Raw genomic sequence first — 22439 nt, forward strand, 5'->3', positions numbered from 1 at the left:
GCACTTCCTGGAGGCCTGCTTTGACCGAACAGTCAGAAGCCAAGTTGCACTGTGGGTAATGTAGGCAGATCATTTTGAAAAGGAGGAAGAATGCATGGAATAAAAATGACAATGTCTCTACTTCTGGTGGGTCAATTTTGATCCTTTTTTAAAAGCAGTCATTTTGATTCTTGCTTCATTATAGGAGTGCGATGCATAATCTGTGGAGTACTCTTCTTCACACATGAGCTTAACCAGTGCTTTAAAATGTCCCTCCTGCATGGTTTCCTTGGAAAATAGTGTCAGAAATGCTTGACAGCAGAAGTATGACTTATTGTCAATGACATCTCCCTAAAGCAAATTTAGCAAAGCAGCACACCCCTGTTTCAGGTTGCTCTCCCTAAATGTATAATTTCAGTAACGTCCCCCACTATGATTTGGAGATGTCTGCATGGCTGATAGGATCAGTGAACTCTGGAGAGTGGGGTGATGACCTTCCACCTCATCCATCACCCGGTGATGGACATGGGAAGCCGGTCCTTGACAGGCTTGGGGGTATGCGGGGGTGGAGGGTACAAATGGGGTTAAGGATAGGGCTGGAGAGGGATCTCAGTTACCACAGCATGGTGGCTGGAAGAACAAGGGGGGAGGTGGGGAGAAAAGTGTGACCAGGATTGAGGTCAGGGATATATGATTGGGGTATTAGATGGACCACAGCTAGCCTGGTTAAATGTTTGTGTGGGGGACGAAGATGGATTATCTGACTGGTTGTTCATGTCTTACGTGTGACAAATAAACAAAAGTGCATTACGTCATTTTGCCAGAATCTTTCTTCCTTCAGTTTTTTTACAGTGCAGGACATGACTAATTTTGGTTCAGTTCTGAGGCTGACATTCGTGAAAGAGCCACCCAGACCAATACAAATGATGAATCTGGTAATCAGGAGCAGTGTCACTCCATTGTCCAAATCTTGCTGAGGTGTAATGAGTCTCCGAGGGCCACTTGTTTCTTACACCCACTGAAACGAGCACCAACGTCATCAATCTTCAGAGTGGCTGAAGTGAAGTTGACTTCTGTCTGAAGGTGCTCCCCTCTGTTGATTTCTTCTTGGGAGCTCGGTGGAGAGCCCACGTTCCCGTCACACACCGAGAAAGCGTGCACGCGAGAGAGAGCGGGGTGTGGTTGCACGCTGTGCGGACAATGAACACCAAACCTCCAACTGACACGACCAGTATTGAGTGAAACCAAGCCGCGAAGCAGGGATGCAGCACACACACACACACACACACGTCAGTGTGGAATGGGTTCAGTGACTTTTGACCCGGTGAGCCAAACGCCTGTCAACACCATATACTACCATCATTTTGTGCGTGACTGTGTGATCATATGTTTTCCTCTGTCTGACCTAAATGCAGTCATGTCTAGACACTTCTTTCTTTCTGCTGCTGCACTGGTATATATTGTGCACCTCATGTCAAAAGTTTGCTTTTCAGGAAGTTAAACAAGACTCCTTCCCTCTCCTGTCAGACAGTAGCTTCATGCTTGGCATAGTGAAACCAGGAACAGGCTGGGGTGAGCTGCCCAGTTCACTCTCACTCATAACTCTGTGGTTTCACTGTTTATTTTTTCTACGCTGGTTTTGATTTTATTTTTAACTGCAGTGTTCTGTTGTATTTAAGTATGTGTTGTTTTGCCAAAGCTGATGTCTTACTATGAAGCAAATAAGGAGGCTATCATGTCTTAATGTCTAGATCAGGCTAAGTCTCATTCTGTAAATAAGGATAAGCACTTGTTATAACCTGAAAACAACAGGGATTGACACAGATACTGTATATTATAATCTCATGGAAGATTTACCCTGATTGATCCTGTTGTTTCTGACTTTCTTCTTCTGTTCATCAAAATATTTACAACATATGGCTTTATAACGTATGGTGGCATGTGATCTGTTGCTACCGTTTCATGTTATGGTGCGGATCAGGCCAAACAACAAGCTGCCCTTGCCTGTCTTCTGCTGGCCAGAGCCTCAGTGGGATGGGCAGTTTGTGAAATGACAGGACATGCCAACAAATTGCATCACTTCTGCCTCTGTGGCCGAGGACAATGGGCCACCATATGCCGAAGTGGGGAAATGAATGGAGCTCATTTGTGCTGGCACCCTGAGCCCCCGCTCCCCCCGACCCTGCTGGGGCCTCCGTGGCACCGAGGCCGACACAGACAGACGAGCCCACCCTCTGCCACGCCGCCGTGCTGCTGTCCACCACACCATCCCATAAGCCAACACCAACAAATATGTTATTAGATTTGGTGTCTAGTGTTTGGTAATTAATAAAAAGGAGAAACTGTTGAGTTTTTTTGGTAACATTTCACTCAATAGGGCTGAGATGGCATGTTTCAAACTAAAATTTTACTTTAGCTGCAGGGACAAGTTTCTCTGATTATTGTTCAGGAACAGTTTTATTAATATGGAGCACATCACTTATTCTTTATGCAAAATTATTATGATATATATTTTTTTCATGGATGAATATGCAGGGTATGTCTGTAAAAGTAGCCTGTATGCAAGTTTGTGTTTATCTGTGCCTTTATTTGTGTGTGTGTGTGTGTGTGTGTGTGTGTGTGCGTGTGTGTGTGTGTGTGTGTGTGTGTGTGCAGGCCTGGGATGATAGCAGATGATTAAGGAGTGGCTGCTCTGTTGACATGAGATACTAATGAGGATGAAATGAGAAGGTCAGGGCTCGTCTCCAGGAGGGGGACACCCCCCTCTCCTCCCACCACCACCACCACCACCATCACCCCCACTTCCCTCCCCCCTTCTTTCTCTCCTCGTACCCCCTGGTCGCCTCCCTCCTCCTCAGGATGGACGGCTAATCCTCCTCTTAATCGGCACAGACCAGTACACACACACGTGTATACACACACAGACACCAACACACACGTATACACCGAGGCGCCTCTGATCAGGCACTCTGCATCTTCATAATGGAGGTAATTAGCAGCTCAACAAGGCTACCTCAGCATTATGATTAGCACCTCTTTTTGAGCTTGCTCTGAATCTGACCAGTCTGGCCTCTGCTGTCACTCCATTCTGCTCTGCGCTGCCAATAAAGCAGACATCAAAACATTTATTTCAGAGTAAGATTAATTATTTATAAAGGGAGATATAGATATATTTGTCTAATAATGACTTTATGTAGTAAAGGTTTTATTTTAGTCATTAACATTTCAGAGAGATCAAAGGTCTATAAGTCCCATTAGCAGCCACTGGAGGCTGTGTTGCTTTTTAACCCAGCTTAAGTGGTTTGACCCCAGCTGAGGTTGACAGCCCAAAACACTCAAAATATCACTTTTTAAAAACCAACAAGCCCCCAAACGTATATGACCACATAAGTCGTATGTTCATACCTTTCAATACAACCTACAGGTGTGTTTTCTAAACTAGCGCACCTATCTGTGGACAATAGAATAGCTCATTATGACCATTAATGGTCACAGTTTTAAACCACTTTGGGTCGCAGTTGCGCCAAAACTGCTTGGTTAGGTTTAGAAAAAACCCCACAATGGTTTGGTTTAAAAGAACTACATTTGTTGGTAAGGTAACGTCACGTGACATGCATCACGTGAAATTACTTATGTCACACACACCCACATTCTGCATTTGGTTGTTCAAGTTACTCTAAATTGACTTCTGGTTTTACACAGGACATGAACACTGGTCTCCTGGATGAAAGTCTGAAGCATGTTTAACCTGTCCCTCCCCCTCCCCCTCCCAGCTTGCTTCCCTTTCTTGCTCTTTATATTACATCACCTTACTTCCTCCTTTGCTCCCATAATAATTACTACGACCACTACAAGTCGCTGTCTAACAAAAAATGTATATATGGGTCAGAAGTTCTGCTTGTAAAAACTCCCTATGTGGTTGTGTTTTGGAAGACAACAGTCACTTAAAACCCCAATACAAAAGCACATACAATATGAGTAATGTTCACAATTTATTTAAAAGTCATGATCATGCTCAAAATGCTGTGTGTTTTGGATACTGTCCTATACGTAAAACCTAAATGGTTTCATTTGTAAGATTCTTTAACACAGGGCGTTTCTCATGAGTCATTTAACTGTTTCACTTCTGCTGGTGCAGGCTAGCTAAAAGAAAAACTAAAAGTGCTGTCAGTCATCAGCAAAATGGTGGATGACTTATGCAGTGACGGAGGGATGTAACGATAGAAAACCAGGCAAAGGTAGGAGTGATGGCCGTCCAGCGATGCAGCAAAGTGACCTGTGTGAGTGCAGGGGAGCTCTCATTATGAAGGTGTGAGGGTCTCCATCAGCATAGTGAACTGTTGACCCCGACAAGGGGAAGGAAGTGCTCGGCCAGCTGCGTGCCATTTTTCATCTCTCTGATAGACCTCAAAAGCGAGGCATGGGGGAGGGGGGAGGAGGGAGAGAGAGATGGGGGACAGAGGAGAGAGAGGGAAAGGGGGTGGGTCCAATATTAAAAAGAAGTTGGCCCCGTGAAGTGTGGCGAAGTGTTGGATGGAGGCCTCCTAAGCCGTGACCCCTGTGATTTTAAAGAGTGTCTCGCTCACCTCGTTAATCAAAGGCTGATGCGTATCACAGTGACCCCCCTCCCTCCTTCCACACCACCCAAACCCCACCTCAGCCAGGTCCTTACTGTCATTTTTCACAGGAGGTTCATGAGAAGATAAGGATCCTCAGGTTGCCAACCAGCAGTTCAAGAGAGGAAATGTCTTAGATTTGTGTGTGTGTGTGTGTGTGTGTGTGTGTGCTTGTGTGCACATCAATGAAAGGGGAAGGCCAGGGTCAAGACTGTAAGATGATGTTTTGCAACACTTTTATGTGTATGACACATTTGCTTAATGATGCTTTATATCAGCTCTCATTAAAAGGAAGTCAATTTCACACATCAGCGTCTGTACACAGGTGTTTGGGAGTAGTACACTGTATGTGAATAAAAGCTGAATGAAGCGTTTGTGGCTCCAAGAGGAGAAGTGACGTCAAAAAAAATCTGGGCGGTGTGGAGTTAGAAAGAAAGTGAAATGTTTTAGTCATTTTACTCTTGTGTGAATCTGCCATGTTTGTAATTTGTCATGTAAAAATTCCTGCGTAAATTACCTACCAGACTTTAGTTAAACAGAAGCTCTAATATTAGAACTCACGTGCAAATTGGACTTCAGGAGTAATGTGTGTTTTGCATGCGATTTCCTGTCCTCCTGGGCATCCTCTTCCTCCTGCAAACGAGACAGTGGTGGAATTTATAGGGAAAGGTTTCGCAAGCATTTTCAGTGCAATCAGCAAGCTTTGCTTCGTTTAATCAAGGAAGTGACAAATTGTTAAATCATCTGCAAAAAAACTGAGGCTGGATAATTAGGTTTTTTTTTTTAAATAAATGCCACACATAAAAAGCTCCTCAAGTTTGTGTGTCCCCTCCCTGCAAATCAAAACATGTTGTAACTTCATAAACCTGCTGTGTGTTAGCTTCAGTCCAGTGTGATCGTTGTAGCTTGATCAAGAGCGAGGGAGAGAGAAAGAGTGGGAGAGAGAGGGAGAGGAAAAATGAGCCTGCCAGTGGTTAATTGAGCATACAGATTCCTAATGTGTCAGGCGGTGGCCTCGCAGATGAGGGATGGCACTTTTTTACGATGCATCTTCCTTTGTTTCCTCTTTAAGGCTAATGAAGTCGGCCTTCCAGTCGCCACCTGGGCCAGACACTCAGACACCAGAGACACTCTCACATCCCATTCACAAAGTCTAACAGCGAGTCATCATCTTCTATACCCACCCCCCCCCGCCCCCCCCCCCCCCCACCCCCCACCCCCACCCTCCACCCTCTACCCTCAGCTCGCCCAAAGACAAACACACAAATGCAATGACACATGCACAGCCATGCATGTACACATACTGTATGAGAATGCACACACGCACACACACGTGGGGTTATTCGCTGGACATTTGGGATAAACTCACACTCTGGGCTGATGTTTACAGCATATTCATTATCAAAGCCGCAGACCTGTTTATTTTTACTGTCTCAAAACAGCAAGCATCCATTATCCAAAGATTTTTTTTTTTGTCTTTTCCTTCATGCCTTTAGGTCACCCACTAATGAGCTTAACACTGAGGAAACGTGGAAGCGATTAGACGAGGCTTGGCTGTTTGAACAACGGGGTGATGATATTGTACCTTATGATTACACGCATTTATATCAACAGAAACAAGAGAGGACAAGAGGCAGCCTAGAAGGTCTGTAGCTTTTCACAGCTATATCTAGTTGGGGGACTTCACATGGGTTTTCCTGCGTGTGAGCAACTAGTGAGTGATGTTCACTGTTGTTGGCAGCCTCGCACTTCCTTCCTTATCCTTGTTCTGCTTTAGCAAGGTGAGCCTAAACCTCCTTCAGCGCCTCTGTCTCTTTCGCTGTGGCAGCTTGGGCCAAGTAGTTCTGGTCACCCAAACATGTTCAAGGTGCTCCATGACCATATGTTTGCTCATTGGGGAGCGGAGCAGGGAAGGGCTGGACTCTATGACCTTCACCCAGGTTGAGCAATGAATACTCCAGGCTCCGCTCACTTGGGTTCATGCCAGGTGAACACAGTAGTCGGGCATCCCAGACATGCACCCGGAGCCCAGCAAGCATTTGACGGCTGCAGACACACAGAAGGTGGAGAATGAGAATGGGAAGGTGGGGCGTTGTTAGGTTTTTAAGGAGGAAACTTTTAGTTCTCTGCTCTGTGGTGTCCCAGTTTGTCCAAACTGGTGTTTAATGGCTGGTAGAATATTGTAAACCTGCAGAGGGCCATCAGACAGGCCTTCACTTGATGTTAAAATGAGTTGGAATATGCTCATATGTGTGTTGGGATGCTGTAAGTGCCACAATCAGAGCACAAAATGTTAAGCATTAAAAACATTTTTTGGGTTGATTCTATGCAACGACAAAATATTTTTATGCCATATATATTGCGGTTTTCACACCACTAACATCCACTGTATGTCTGCTGTTTCAGTTGTGAGATGATATGCTGTGCATGGTACACATTACTGTCACGGCACATTTCCTCAACTGTAAATCAAATTCAACTTCCATTTTCACTTGTTATATTATATCAATTCCCCATTTAGTAATATTCATCCACGGTAATTTCCAACAGTAACAGAAGCAGTATAAATACCTAAAATGGCAGCAACGGTTCCCTGTTTTAGTTCTGTTAGGGTGGAGGCAAAAGTGTTGTGGTTTTACAAGCATTCGGTGCCAGGAATATAATAATAATCAGTTACTTTTAGTTTCAGTTTTAGTACATTTACAGTCAGAGTCAGAGCCAAAAATAACAATATGTAAATGTTTAAAAATGCAATAATTAATCTTAATAATTTAAAGTAAATACTGTGTTTCACAAATACTAAGTTAAGTCAGGTCTATATATAGAGCACATTTAAAAACAGTGAATGCTGACTAAAATGTTGTACAAAGAGTTACAATGGAACAGGGACACAATCAAATAAAAAGAGAATATGAGTAAATTAATAAAAGCATTTAATAGCTTGATTAATTCATTAAAACATAAAAAAAACAGTGTGGTCATGGTCATGCATGTGAAGTGATAATTAAAATGTTTAGGAAAAGAGATGGGCCTACAGACAGGTTTTAAAGGTGTCAGTGGAGGGGTAAGATCTAATTGTTAGTGGCGAACTATTCCACAATTTTGGGTCAACGATTAAAATTGCTCAATCGCCTTTGGTTTGAGGGTGAGCATCACCAGATCTGAGAAGTTGGGAGGTGAACCACAGGATTAGCAGTTCAGAGATGTGACCAGGTGCCTGTCTTTGCTGTGCTTTAAAAACAAATAAATTAATCTTACAATCTTTACGTAATTGGTAACCAGTGAGGCCAGTATCAGGACAACTACAACTGAAAAAAAAACCCACACCAAATTACACATACAGTACATCCAAAAGTCAATTCTCTATAGTCTAAAAATATATAAACAGAATTTAGGATCACAGTTTTTGATATTTTTGATATAAATAATTTTATTAACTTTTTTTCTGCACTTATTTTCATTTCAGTCCACTCAGAGGCCACATAAGAGCATTAGTTAAATTTCATGGCTCCCAAATGGAGTTGCCTTCCCCTGCTTATTTCAATTAATTGTTTAGTTTTAACCTCTTTTAACACAAATTCCGTCCTGAATTATGGCATGTGCATGGGTGCAAAATAAGCAACAGATTAAACCTGTGCTGATAACTCAAAATGCCTCCGTAGTCGAGTCAACAAGGGATCTTTATGGGGAGGGAAAGGGCTGAAGGAAAACGCCATTACTCTCCAGATAATTTAAACATGTGTTGGCATTTATCTTGGTGGTCCATGTCCGAACACTAATGACAAACTCTTGTTATTAGTGGACTGAATCAATGCCAAAGGCATGCCCACCCAAAACTTTAATCCGTTAATGTTCCCCACTCTCTAATTTGGTATTACGGAAAAATACAAGAGATGCATAGGTACAGTAGTTCTTCAAAGTAGTATAAATACAGAGTAACACAACACATATTGGACATGGTGTGTTTTTTTTTTTTTTAGATCGTGCTCTCCTTCTCCTTTCGTCTCTCTTTTTTTGTACCAGTCTTCCACCATCGAACTTTATTTTCGTGGGAAGATTAAATATTTCTGCTTGAGAACACCCTTTAAACTATGAAATGACTGCTGTCACTGACACACAGACACCCCCTGTTTACACACACACACATACACACACACCACGCTCCCCTGATTTTGGATGGATAGATGGTTGGGAAGAGGAGGAAGGGAGGGGGGCTGAAATATATAATCTCCTGAAAAGAATGAGGCCCTCTGGGATTTTCTCAAAGTGGCCCCTCTTTGCACTGGGGCTGGGGGAGAGTAGTGGGTGAGTGCTGGTGGTGCGGGTGGGTGGGTGGATGGGAGGTAGGTGGGGGGGTGGGGGGTGGGGGGAGCAAAACATGGCCACTCCACACTGTAACCTGAGCCAGAAGGGGGCCAATTTGTCAAATAATTAGCTGTTGCCCAGCACAAAGGTTTTATTTGCAGGAATTTCATCGCGGCAGGATTGAATAATATGTCTGTGTATTGTGCGGGGTCATGGGAACATCATCTCTTACTGGTGGGCCATAAAAGACGGCTAAATGATAATGAGAAAAGGCTCTGGTAATTCAATTCCTCAAGCGTTGGTTTCCATCTTTCTCTCCCCTCCTCCTCCTCCTCCTTGTCCTCCTCTCCCCCCTTTTCTCTCAGTCTTTCTGTTCTTTCTCTCCTCTCAGCTAATTGCAGAACTTCTGGTTGATGTTGAAGTGGCTTTATTCAGTGTGCAGGAAACACACACGGTCATGTATGGTTTCTTAAAAGGAAAATGTTTGCAGATAATTACATCTTTTGTCTAATTTATTGTTATTTGGTATAGAATGCACTGATGAACGGGAAACCAGTTGCCTTTCAAGGTTCTGATGTTTTATTGTGCAAGGTGGCAACAGTAATAAAATAAGCCGGCACAGAAAGAGAGAAATCCTCTTTCACAGATAAAAGTTTTATTTAAATACCTTTGATATTTCACTGGTGCATCTCTTGCTAAACCATAAATATATAATCAGTAGTATGTGTGTCCCACTCTCAAACCCACTGGCTCAGTTGTCTTTTTGCACATTGACCCCTGACCTCTGAGAGCAGCCAACCAGGAAGTGGATAGTGTTAAAAGGGATTGATTGGTTTGTGGTCTATAGATGATTGTTTATATCATTCCATACTGGAGGTTTGACCTTTGGTGACCCCTCTGCGGACCAATCCGCTGAGAGCCATGACCTGCATCCATTTGCAACAGCGCTAATTAGCTTTGACGGGCCCTCGGTTTGCATCGGGGTTGTAAAATGAAGCCCTGCAGTGCCCTGATTGAAGAAAGACGTGGCGCGGCTACTCCACTTCATACCTTCCATATCCTCCCGCCCGAATGTCAAACACATTAAACTTAATGTACCAGCAAATCTTATTCAATTATTTGTATGTTGTTGAGGTGTGTGTGCACGTGTGTGTTTATGTGCACGTCTGGTGGCCCCCCTAAATGGCATTCATATGTCAGTGTATGTTCAGCTGTCTGAGCATACTCAAGCATGCTGGTGTTTACATGTAAGAGGGGGAGAGACAGAGTTTGCCGTTTCGCTGGTATGTCCGTGCAGGATGAGGTTACACATCCTGCAACACATTGCAGACGGATGAGGAAACTTGCTTTTAAGTAAAATAATTGGATTATTGCATCCTGTGATCTCGCTAATTATAATGAAAGCAAGCTTACAATTTTCCAATTATTATTCTATGCCGATTCTGTTCCTCTCTAATAAAGAGGAGCACTGATGCAAAACAAAATGCCAGGACTCCATTTCCTGCCTGTGCCTTGGAGCTATTCAGAGATGAGGGACGTACACACCCTCTAAATATCACCCCCAACACCCCACTTAAAACATCGGACTACAGAACACACACAGCCCCTAAAAGTGTACATGCAAATTGTTGCTATGTACAGTACTTTTCCTCGGAATTAAATGCAGAGATGCATTTAAAAGAAGAAATTATTGATCTGCTTTTACATACACAGAGGCCCAACGTTAAGCTTTTGAAGTTCATAAGATTTAAGAGAGTATAAACTGTAATGTGTGAAATGCAAAGGACAGTACGGTGTAGTGTCTGCGGATTCTCCACCATGTCTTTGGTTACCAGTCATCAAACCAACATGAGTCACTCACTCGGCCTCTGACAAATCATTGTATTAAATCTCCTCCCCTCGCAGTATCTCCCACTCTCTCCCTGCTCCTCCTCCTCCACTCGCACAAGCACAAGCACACACACGCTTAGTATCAGTCACTCATACGTCTCTCTGCCCTGCCTGTCAGTCTCCCACCAAATTCCCCTGGATCACACTACATCTGACAGTATTTCATCTTGGATTTGAGGATAAGTGAGAGGATTTCAGTTCAAGCTCGGAGCTTAGCATGAAAACGCTGCTCAGTGTGAAAAGCTAAGGGTTTACACGATGTGGGATCCCCCACCCTCACCCCAACCTTTTTTCCCCCTCATATGTCTCTCCCTCACTGTTTCTCCCTCTCTCCTTCCCTCTTTGCAGGGTTTTGTTGATTTAGCTGTGAGTGGCTGCCTGACACAACATTGGCTAACTCCTCAAGGAGCTAACCCCATTGCATAGTTATTCTATCACTGAACTCCGAGGGGAACACAAAAAGGATGTATTTTAATTAAGTAAATCCCGTGGGCTTCAGTATTACTATAACCACATGAAGGTGGAGACAGTGAGATGAGGATGGAGAGAAATTGTAATGTTTGCAGTAACAGTGTGCGATACACCTGGTTTATGTGGAGCGATATGAATGAAAAGTAATGCATATTCCGTAAAATTTTGATAGCCATTGGAATATTTTTGGGATAAATTTTGTGTGTATATTTGAATTTAACTATGCCAGAAAAAAAATATTTTTCTATTATTACATCAGAATAAAGTCTCTAAGCAGCATTCAGTCTTGTATGTGTCATTACATCAATGCTGAAAAACACCAGCTGGTCAAAATCTTACATAAAAGCCCCTAATCAATGAAGCCAATATGTAATCAAAGTTATCAATGCAACTGTAATCTAAAGGGATTTCATCTGAGCCGATCCACAAACAGTGGATACATGTGCAGTGTTTGCAGTGTTGAAGTGTAGAATGGGTGTTTTGCATTCCTGTAACAGGATATTCAATATCCAATTTTCATTTTTAAACAATACCATAAATGGTGAAATTAAGGAAATAAGGCAAACAAAATGCTGTATTTTCCTTATTGCTAACAACCATAATAAAACCAAAAGTATGAATTGATCCTGCTAACAGGTAGCTGAAGCTTGGCATTCCTCTGTGCCGCAGAGCTCCACTGTCGTCCTAAAACATATCAGTGCGCCACACTGTCAGCTGGGTGACATGTAATGTTTTTTTTCCCAAAGGTTTTCCACCTGTTCCCGCTCTCCTGTGCTGTAATTGGCTTGTACTAACTCTAACCATGCCCTCTTACCCAAACCCTAACCACCTCAGATTGAAACATGTTGACATCATGAGTACTAGCCAATCACAGCACAGTAGGGCGGGACTCAGCGAAACACTCTTGGGGGGGGAAAAAAAGCATGGCATTTTATACCATGAACAAACACGCTGTAGTTCATTTTGATTTACTTATTTAATGTCAGTTCCACATACATCACCATGCCACCGTAAATGCCAGCAAATATGTATTAATGCACAGCAGAAAGTAGTCCCAAACAAACTCCGTCTTTACTCCTGTTTGAGTAATAATTGAAAAAAAAAAAAAAAAAAACTATATACATATATACATGTATATATAACCTATATACTTGTATACCCCTTTAAAAGATTTACATCTTAGGTAGGAATCAGTACACTTGCGCCTGAATGCCACAGTAAAATATGATTAGATGGACTACCACATTGTTGGTTTTGGTCTTTTCAAAAATGTTGTTAATGATAAAAAAATAGGGTACACCAGACTTATCCTTTAAGTTTGATACATTGGGCCCATTACTATACATAAAGAGATTATGGTGGAGAGCAAAGCAGTAGCAAACCCTCCTTAGTTGGCTTTACTCCTCCGCCACCTTCCACAGGAATGTTGCATTGGAGGGACGTCTCCTACTTTGCCCTTTGTGCTGTAAAGCAAAATCATAAATCCACTTGGACAGTTCTCACATCCATCTTGAAAACAAGGGTTTAGTCACATTACTCAGTCTCTCCATTTTGCATTAAAAATCATCAAAACAATCCAGCAGATTTCCCGCCAAAACCAACCAGGCATCACACAAGGTAAAATACAGTGCTGTACAGCGCCTGACATAAACCGCCAGTCTTCGTACTTATAATCTCATTTACATTTAATTACAGTAATTATACTAATGTCTTCATATTTCTGTGGCATGATTTACATTGTGTAGGAGGACTGATAGTGATTTGACGTGTGTGTGTGTGTGTGTGTGTGTAGTGCATTCTGCTGCAGCATAAGCATCAAACAGACTCTAATAACAGGTGAAGGGTTAGAGTGGACCCCCCACCCCAACACATACATACACACACACAAATATCTGCAGCATAGGTTAACCCTGGAAATAAAGAAATAAAGGCATTACATGGAGAACCTGAGGAGAATCCTGAATGCCAGTTGCCGGTAGGAAAGATGGATTGCCTGAATTCTCCACCAATCACCAAACAACACATTGGCTGCAGCATTGATTGATGAAGTATTTAAGTCGTCAATCTCACATCACCTGCTTTTCTCCCCCCCTCCGCCCCCCAAAATGGCTGCAGAAAAGCTATGCTGTGTCTGCAGATCGGATGAACCCTGACCGATGGAGAACTTTGCAGATTGTCAGCTTTTGGGATCAAAACTGGGCGGTGATGAGGCTGAATATGCTGATGTAAATAAGACAACAAAGTTCAGCTCTTGTGAGCAGATTGTACTGTACACTGTGCACCACAGAGATGTGAGGGAAAAGCTTTTTCAGGGGACACGCAGCTCGGTTCAAACAGAGGTCCAGCATTAAGTCTGTACTTGCGTGCTCCTACCTTCCATATTAAAGCAGTCATTTTCCAAATTGCACATTATGCTTCCACTGCCAACACCCTTGCACTACTGTCTAATAGGCCTCAGTGTATATAAGCCCAATATTATTGATTACAAATCATGATTAACAATAATTATATTGATAAAAATGGAACATTAGCCCTCACCTCTGACCTTATTTGCAGACCTCTTTGTACTCTATGATGTATTCAATATCATAATCATGCTTGAGTACACTTGGTTGGAAAAAAGGGGGGGCAATCAATGAGACTATGCTCATAAGCAGAGAGAAAACATCACACCTGCAGATATTGTGTTGACAGTGCATCGGAGAGCAAACACAGAGCCGCTGTCGTCTTGGAGTTATGCTGAAGAGGCCATTGATCCACCGGTTAACCTATTCTCCTGCATCAGTACAGCAGCAAAGCCCTCAGAGGAAAGCGACCTCCCCCCACCCGGGCCATTGTTTCCCTCCACTAATATGATACCCCCTGAAGGTTCTCCACAGACCTCATTTCTAATCAATGCATGTGGTTGGTGGGATCATCCTGTCTCTGCAAATTAATGACTTCACTTTTTTCTGTGGTTTCATTCCATCGATTTGTTTTATTAGCCCATTGATCTCTATGCACCCCCCCCTCCACTCAGCACACCCTCTTCCTCACCCAACTCTGTGCTTCCTCTTTGCTTATCAATATGAGAGCTGATGGCATCAATTCTGAAAAAAAAAATGTGCTCCCTTCATCAACCGATAACTTCGGGGAAAAAAAACATATGTAGGAGTAGGGAGGAGCAGGGAGGGGTGCATCCTGATGGGATGAGACGAACTTTTGTTTTCAAGTATGATGTAGATTTGTACTATTTTGTGAGAAGGAAAACAACATGGCTCCCTTTCTTTGAAATTAGCTCAACAGTTGTATGCAACATAGGTGTAGATTTTAGGCGGGACATAGGGGACACTTTCCACTCAGTATTTAGAACATGTGATCCCCCCTCCCAATGAAAACACTTTTATTTCAGCAAAATTAAAGACATTTACACCATAAATTGGTGCATAAAATTCACCAGAATGCAGGAAATTACGTTTGATGCTTGAAAATTTCTGGCAGGGGACCACCCTACCCCCGGTTTTATGTGTCCCTTTCAAGGTTAAAACAAAACCTACACCCTTGGAAACATACAGTAACAATGGTTACACTTCTAAGCAGGAGAAAATGCAATTTTACATGTTCTCTCCGGGTCCGAAATATGATTATCCAAGTTAAAGTAATCTGGGTTTATTAGTTTAATACAACTGTCATGGTCTAAATCACTTAGACGTTCATCTGGTCAGGGCTCGCTGGTCTTATTAACAGCCATATCTAACTCTCTCCCCTATAATTCCCTTTGAGATCTGAACAAAAGGATAGGAAGTGCTTTACTCCAACAAGTCAGACTTCACTTCACAGGAGGAATTACAGCTTTTCATTTTCTGTCACTGGAGCGTTTTAGCGAGGTGCCCCACTAGCATAACGATGTTCTTTCTCTCTTGTTTTATGACTTGAACCGTGCACAAAGAGTTGATTCACAGTAATTACATGTGAAAACACAAATGCCGGTGTGTATATGTGAACTCGGTGAGAGATCGCCGCAAAAGTACACACACTGGATATTCTAATGCTGAAAGAAATATATAGTCAGAGACATTTGCGCCAGGCACAGAGACTTACACCCTGCAGTGAAACAAAAACATTCAGAAAAACCCTAAAGGAAACAAAAATTCAAATGTGTGGTTGTTCAGGTTAGCCCCCATGTCCATCAATGCTTCTGTCTGAATCCATTAGGATAAACACAGTTCGCATTCTCTGGACGACCGCAGTTAGACATTGTTCTCTCATAGCCACTGCTGTATTATTTCTGTCCTTCCTGAGCCATCAAATAGTGACACATCCCGTCTAAGAAAACAAGCTGAAGTAATGCTGGAGGCCATAAAAAGTCTGGCCCCACCCGTCCTCCCTCCTCGCTGATTCCTCCATCCTCCAGTCCTCTCTATGGTTATCTTGCTGTCCAAGAGATATCACTCATTAGTCTGTACTGTGAATACATGCAGTGTAGTTAGATTAAAATAGACTGTTAAATTAAAGGAATCATCAGCAAACTTTCACCTTCAATTTGACAGAAAGCATGAGAAGTAAATCCTCAGTACTGTCCAAAAGGCAAATATTTCAGTTTTGATATTCCAATCACATGCTGGTGGAGGAAGCAATACTACAGCTACATCAAGCCTGCAACATCCAATCGTGTGGATGTGTCCACCCATTCACTCTGAAGGACAGTGAATTTCTATGGTAAGATAAGTCCTGACAATGTCCATGTTCAAAGATGAGAAGGGAGACTATCAAGCACCCCGTTCCCCCACCAAACTGCCTGTTTATCCAGCTTGTGGGAATTCCTGTTCCTCAGGATGGATCTGGAGTCGTCACGACTGGTGATGTTCCCGTCCCACCCTGCCAGGCTCTGTCATGGAAATCACATCCCACACAGATAGCCGATTACTCACTTTCCCTCTACTTACATAGACATTACACTGCTGACCTGGCAGTGTGTTTATATTTATAAATAACAGAGAAGTGAACACTCACGAACTATGCACACGAACACATGCAAACACGTGGGCTGAATTTATATTTTAGCCACTCAGTCCTCTGACAGAAGACATTACAGTACGATGCTTGTAAACACACACAATGTAATGTTTTCATCTTAAAGGGGCACTCCGCTTGTTTTACACCTTAAGTTCAGTTTACACAAAACATCTGTATAATGTCTTCTGTGGCTCTGGAAGGGGATTTCCAAAGTTTGAAAAAATAACTGATGGTGTCCTTATCGTGGCGTCGGCTACAGAACTAAAATTATTAATACATGTGTTACAAACTAGAGATGTGGGTTTTGAAAAAAGCGGGCATTTGGTCGGGAGGGGTGACACTTTCTCACTCCCAACTCATCAAATACCGACTCTTATAAAGTGGCTCATCACGTCAAACTGTGACACATGTCAACTCACTACGCTCATAACATAAAGCATCTCTTTTCAAAATAAACTTTCCTTTTTCACAGGAAATGTACAGATTCTGCATGTTATACGGTCTTTTCAAAATAAACTTACAACATAGGTTTTTAGGTTTACTTCTTAGGTTTAGGCAACAAAAGCACATGGTTAGGTTTTTTAAAAAAAACACCATAGTTTAAAACAACTCAAGTAACTTGGTTTCACACAGGAGATGAACACCAGGCTCCAGGTAAAGTCCAGAGCTTGTTTGACCAATCCACCCTCTGTCGTGCCCACCGTATGCAGACTTTCTTGTTTCTAGTTCCGCAGAGCTTCAACAAATGTCACTGCTTAAAGAAATATTTCACTAGGCTGTACAATAGAAAGACAAAAATCCTTTTGTAACTGGTGCTACATGATCAGAGAAAACAGAGAAAAAGGGCTGCGGCATTCGCTTTTTTTTTTCAAGAGGTAGAAAACCTACAACTATTAGAATGCACTGTGCAACACCAGACCAATTAACAACTTTGGGGTGACGTAATACAAACTTGTCTGTTTGACACAAAGGTAGCAGCTGGCAACAAATGATATAGTAAAACAGTTAAACACTAAAACATGTTTCCAAAAATATCTGAGGCAAGAAATAGGCAACGCAGTAACGGAATCTTGGTTTCTGTTTGATCAGCACTGCTTAGTTTCACTATTTGATCTCAGAGTTTTCCGCCCTGTGTTTTCACTGTATATGGCGCCCACTTCCTGTTCACAAACTCTTGCTATTACAGCTAAACAGGGCACTAAAATATGTGTCTGACAACATTTTAGGCAAGAAATACAAGGACAGTAACATAATCTTGATTTATATTTAGTCAGCAGTGCCTGGTTTTACCGTTTAATTGGATTTTGGTCTGAGTTTAAGACAGAGAGAAAGAGAAATGGGAAGAGAGGAACAAGTCTGCTTCTACTCTTTGTGTCCATGAATGTGGCATGGTTGTGGGCAATACAAAAATGCGGAAGCACGACCTGTAGTTCCAGCAACAGCCCAGGAGAGCCAGCGAAACTCCACCATTTGACTGTGGTATTTGACCATGGATGTATTCAGAGACCTGGATACAGCGTTAAAGGCAGGACCCCTTTCATTCCTACGAAAGTTGCTCAATAGGGCGTGAAGCCAAAAAAAAAACAACAAAAAAAACAATTTCCACTGTGTGAAATCACCCTGATAATAGGCACGGCTTTGGCACTAGTGGCTGTTTGGCTACAACAAAAATCGGCTTCAAAGGCTGGTGCACTTCCTGGGGGCCTGTATTTGATGAGTTGGGCATGAGACTAGGTTGGGTGGGGCTGTGTAAAGAAAGACAATATTGAGGTGCATTGTGGGAAATGTAGGATCAACTGTTTTGGCAGCTTGACCTATACTAGGGCCTCATTTTTTTTTTTTTTTTTTTTTTTTTAAGCCCCCAGATGTGATTAAAACTACACAGTATACAACTTTCTTTCTCTCTGTCATAAGTAACAAAAAATAAAAAATAAGAACATAAAGCAAAAATATTAGCATAGATATATGGTAAGATAAGAACTTCCTAAAAGCATTCACCCCAACAGACCTCTAACTTCCATCATCTTGATACTATTTTCTGTAATTTAAACCTGGGATTCAGGTAATTAAGATTTATCTCTGAGATTAAATGCGGTACACTATTAAGCACATACACAGGTAGGTACCTTAAGTTTAGGTGGGTTGAGCCAGAGCTACGTTCCTACATCTCTGTCCTGTCTTTACATAAATCCTTTCAGGGCTTCTGGCAGCAGTTTCCTGCTCTTTCATCTGGCTCCCTTGTGGTAGGACTATTAGCCCAGCCTGTATACCTGCAAATGTTTGGGAGGCAGCTGGCTCTGGACGCTCAGTGCCTGCACGGGCCCAGGGGCTGCTGGGACCTGGGAACGCTGGCACCAAATACCGATGGGTAATTAGACCTTCATTCAAGAGCAAATGTGGCAAGCATTAGACACAAGGCTCTTTCCGGTTCAATTCATATCTCCATCCTGCCTTCCTTCCCCTCCTAACAACCACGCTCCATCTTCACTTTTTCCCCCTCTTTTCTTTCTTGCTTTTGTTTTCCCAGTTTTGGACAATCCCTAATCCCAGGCCAATATCTTCACCCAGGACTGTTTTTTTGTTTGTTTGTTTTAGGTGTGGAAATTGGGGTCCTACAGAGAGAGGAAAAGCTGTCACTCAGTAGAGAGAAAAAATTACTCTAATTTCAGTCATTTTGAAAATCAAAGCCCATTAGTTTCAATAGAAAGTGACATTTGGAAAACCAGGATGATTCAAAACAGCAATCTGAAAGCACTTTTTCTTGTTTTAATTTCTTTACCCAAAAATACTTAATTCACACCGGCAAAGCAATGCAAAATCATAGATATGACAGCTGCTCTTTTAATGATTTTCAGGAAATGGCATTGAAGGCTTTTTGGTGTTTCACATGTAAAGATAAACCTGCCATGGAAGAACCATTTTCTCTTTCACTCTTTTTTTTTTTTTTTTTTTTTTTGTTTTTGTTTACCATTTCTAGCTCTCACCCTAGTGTCTCGACATGATATGAGCTGAATATATTTATATGGCTCTGCTGATGTCATGCAGTGTGCCACTTTGTCTTTCTCAGCTGTGAGAAACATGACAGCGGCTGCTTCTCATGTAAGAGGAAAACTATGAGAAGCCCCGTCTAGTTTTGTGGTAAAAGGTGACATAACCCATAATTCCACTCAAACCACAATGTTCTTTTATCAGATGTTCCTCTTTGATACTGAGAGGGTGGTTCACACGACACAAAGCAGTCACCAACGACAAATGATTGAATAGCTTTAAATGCACATGAATGAAGTATGGAAGCCCAAAGGAGTCAGGATTGAAAAAATACATAAAAGACAATAGAATTAATAATCACAAATTATAGTGTCTTATATGTTACCATGGAAAAAGACACTTTTTTTCTTTAACTTATCATTATGAAGTAAATGTTGATTACACCATGGGATGGTTATAGAATAATGACACCACCAGCATTATAGGTTTCATATAAGCCTCACTTTCACTATGCAATTCTGTCAGCAGTGGGTACAAGGAAAGGAAAGACTGATATACAGCACAAAGTACTTAAAACATTGTCACAAATTGTCACATATTGCTGGTATGTCACGGCTGCATATTACCCGCTAGAGATCCTTTTGCATCTGCTGTGATTAGGTTGATAGAAAAACATCATGGTTTGGTTCTACATTCATGCGGGAAGCGAACACTGGCCTCCTGAGTAAAAGTCTGAGGTTTGTTTGACCCATCCACTATCTCTTCTGCCCACCCTATAGGGACTTTTCAGCTCTTTTATTACCTCAATATTGGCAGCGTTGCAACCTAATGCTGTCCAACAACATATCATACCAACCCAACCAGTGCCAGCTGGCCATGCTATGAACCAATGTCACCCGGCCATGTGTTATACTGCTGTGACAGGTGCCCACCCACCAACTGGGGGGGTAACATAACATCGCAAAAGGTTTGGTCCAGTTGCATTTCCGATGACTTTGGAATGAGAATGGGCAGCGGTTACCAAAGACTATCACTGTAATTTCTTTGCAGTAACTATTTTCTATGGTTTCTGTAACCAACAGGAGCTAACTATTGAGCTAGACGGAGCCAGGAGCCTGTTTGGTGGCAGATGACAGGTAATAGATAAATAAATAATATTGTGACATAAAATACAACATAAAATAAGTGTCATTTGCAAAATAAATAAATAAAATTACATATTTAAATAGACTTCTGAAAAGGGCATTTTGAAATCAAATGTTTGTTTTATAAAAAAAATACTTGAACTACTAAGCTTTAGTTTATTTGCACACGTGGATGCAAAAAGGCTAAATTCTACTGATCATAATGAGAAATATTTAATTCCCTCATGAAATCCTGGTGTCACAGGTAAGGGAAGCTTGAATAGGCTGGCGGGCTGCTCTTTGCTGTGCAGTGAATTGAATCAGAAGCTGCTTTTAGCGGTCAGGGAAAAACACTGGGTCCAAATTAGCATAAACAGGAACACAAAAGAAAAGGGGAGAGGAACGAAACAGAAAATAGTGTTGTCAACAGGACCCCCCGGTGAGGAATTTCAATTTCATATATCTAATTATCCCTGTCAGATAGAAAGAAGTGACAAAAAGCTGTCTTTGTTCTCTCTCTTTATCCCCCGCATCTCTCTCAATTAATTTCAGCATACGAATATGACTAATTGTCTCTATGCAGCTCTGCAGCCACATAAATAATAATTTCAGCCCATGTTGGAGGGGGGTGGGATGTTCACGCATCAATTTATGATATTTGAACACAATGGATTGTGCATAATTCAGGTGATCACGTTAGCAGGCCGATGCAACCTCTCTGTAGGCAACACCCTCTGCCACACAGTCTTGTAGCCCGCATAATACCTCTATACTTTCCCTCTTTTGTAAACGAAAGCGTTATGTCTCTCATTTCTGTCATTGGGATTGTTTCTTTGTTTAGAGTGATGATATTAGCATCATAATCAGACAGAAAGAAAGAGGCAGCAGTGATGACTGATTTATGCAGGGTTTGTGTGGAGCGACCAACAAAACCAGCCACCATCAACTGTGCGTTTTAATCAGATATGCGCATGTTAAAGTTTATTATTTCTGTCATTCATGTGCTAACTAACTTGAAAACCTAATTTTCCAAACACACAGTACTGAGCAATCAAACTTTCTCAATGGATGAGTTTATTGTCAAAGTAAGTGTTGGGAGTAAAGGGTGTTTACCATTTGACAACAGAGACTTCTTATTGGCTTAAGGTTTTAAGTGGCATATTAGCCATCCAATAAAAAGAATAGCATGTCTGTGGTCTGTGGCTGTAATCAGCTCTGCTGCTATCTCTAAAATGAGCATTTACCGAGCCTAATGTGAGCTAACACAGGAACACTAGGTGCTAGCTAGTTAACTCAACATATTATGCAACGCTTCTGATCTACAACTAACAAATCTTCCCTTTGACTGACTGTAACAGTAAATTAGTAAATATTATATCTTAGTGTGCCCCCTTTAGCGACTTTGCATAACTGTTAGTGGAGCTAAGAAGCAGAACTGTTGCTGGGGGCAGCGTTTATGTCCCAAGATGGTGCTGAGGCCTCATGTTTCCTCTTGCTGTTTTTAGTCTGGTTTCAGTTGCAAGTCTTTCTAAATTGTTCTCACAATTTAAAAATGTGCACCAGATAAAGCTTCATGTGAAAGGTGGTGGAGGTGATGCAGCTTTAGAAACAGCCCAGTCGGCAGGAGAAGATGGTGGGAATAATATTTCTGCAAACCACAGATACGTTACATCTGCATGTTTCATAGGCATCATATAAACGTTCCTAAAATGACGTACTACATGAGCCGACATTATCATCGGGAAGTGAAAGGGATGGTGGACGAGCAAGATGCCTGCCAAGCTGCAGACCACTGTTTTTAGCCCCTAAACATGTTTCTTTTTTCTTTGTTTTTTTTTTTTTGCAACCCATCACTGTGTATCCTGTGGCCCCCTAAATTGGGTATTTTTTAGCAACCCATGTTTTTTTTGTCTGGTGGCTTTAGGCCTCCAAACATGGGTGTTCTTTAGCAACCCATGGCTTTTTTTTCCAGTGGCTTTTTAGCCTCGAAACATTGGTGTTTTTTAGCAACTCATGGTTCTTTTTCCGATGGCTTTTTATCTCCCAAAAGTGGGTGTTTTTAGCAACCAGT

The 22439-nt window shown here is 41.9% G+C and overlaps 1 long non-coding RNA gene across 1 annotated transcript in view; it reads right to left on the reverse strand.

Moving 5' to 3' along the window:
- Nucleotides 1-3921: 3921 nt before the first annotated feature.
- LOC117265470 (uncharacterized) overlaps nucleotides 3922-22439 on the reverse strand; it is a 63052-nt gene continuing 44534 nt past the window's right edge. Inside the window, exon 3 of the long non-coding RNA XR_004502414.2 lies at nucleotides 3922-5228. This is a non-coding gene — a long non-coding RNA (uncharacterized LOC117265470). The remainder of the gene's footprint in view (nucleotides 5229-22439) is intronic.

The sequence above is a fragment of the Epinephelus lanceolatus genome, chromosome 10 (genome assembly GCF_041903045.1).
Source record: "Epinephelus lanceolatus isolate andai-2023 chromosome 10, ASM4190304v1, whole genome shotgun sequence".
Classification (NCBI taxonomy): domain Eukaryota; kingdom Metazoa; phylum Chordata; class Actinopteri; order Perciformes; family Serranidae; genus Epinephelus; species Epinephelus lanceolatus.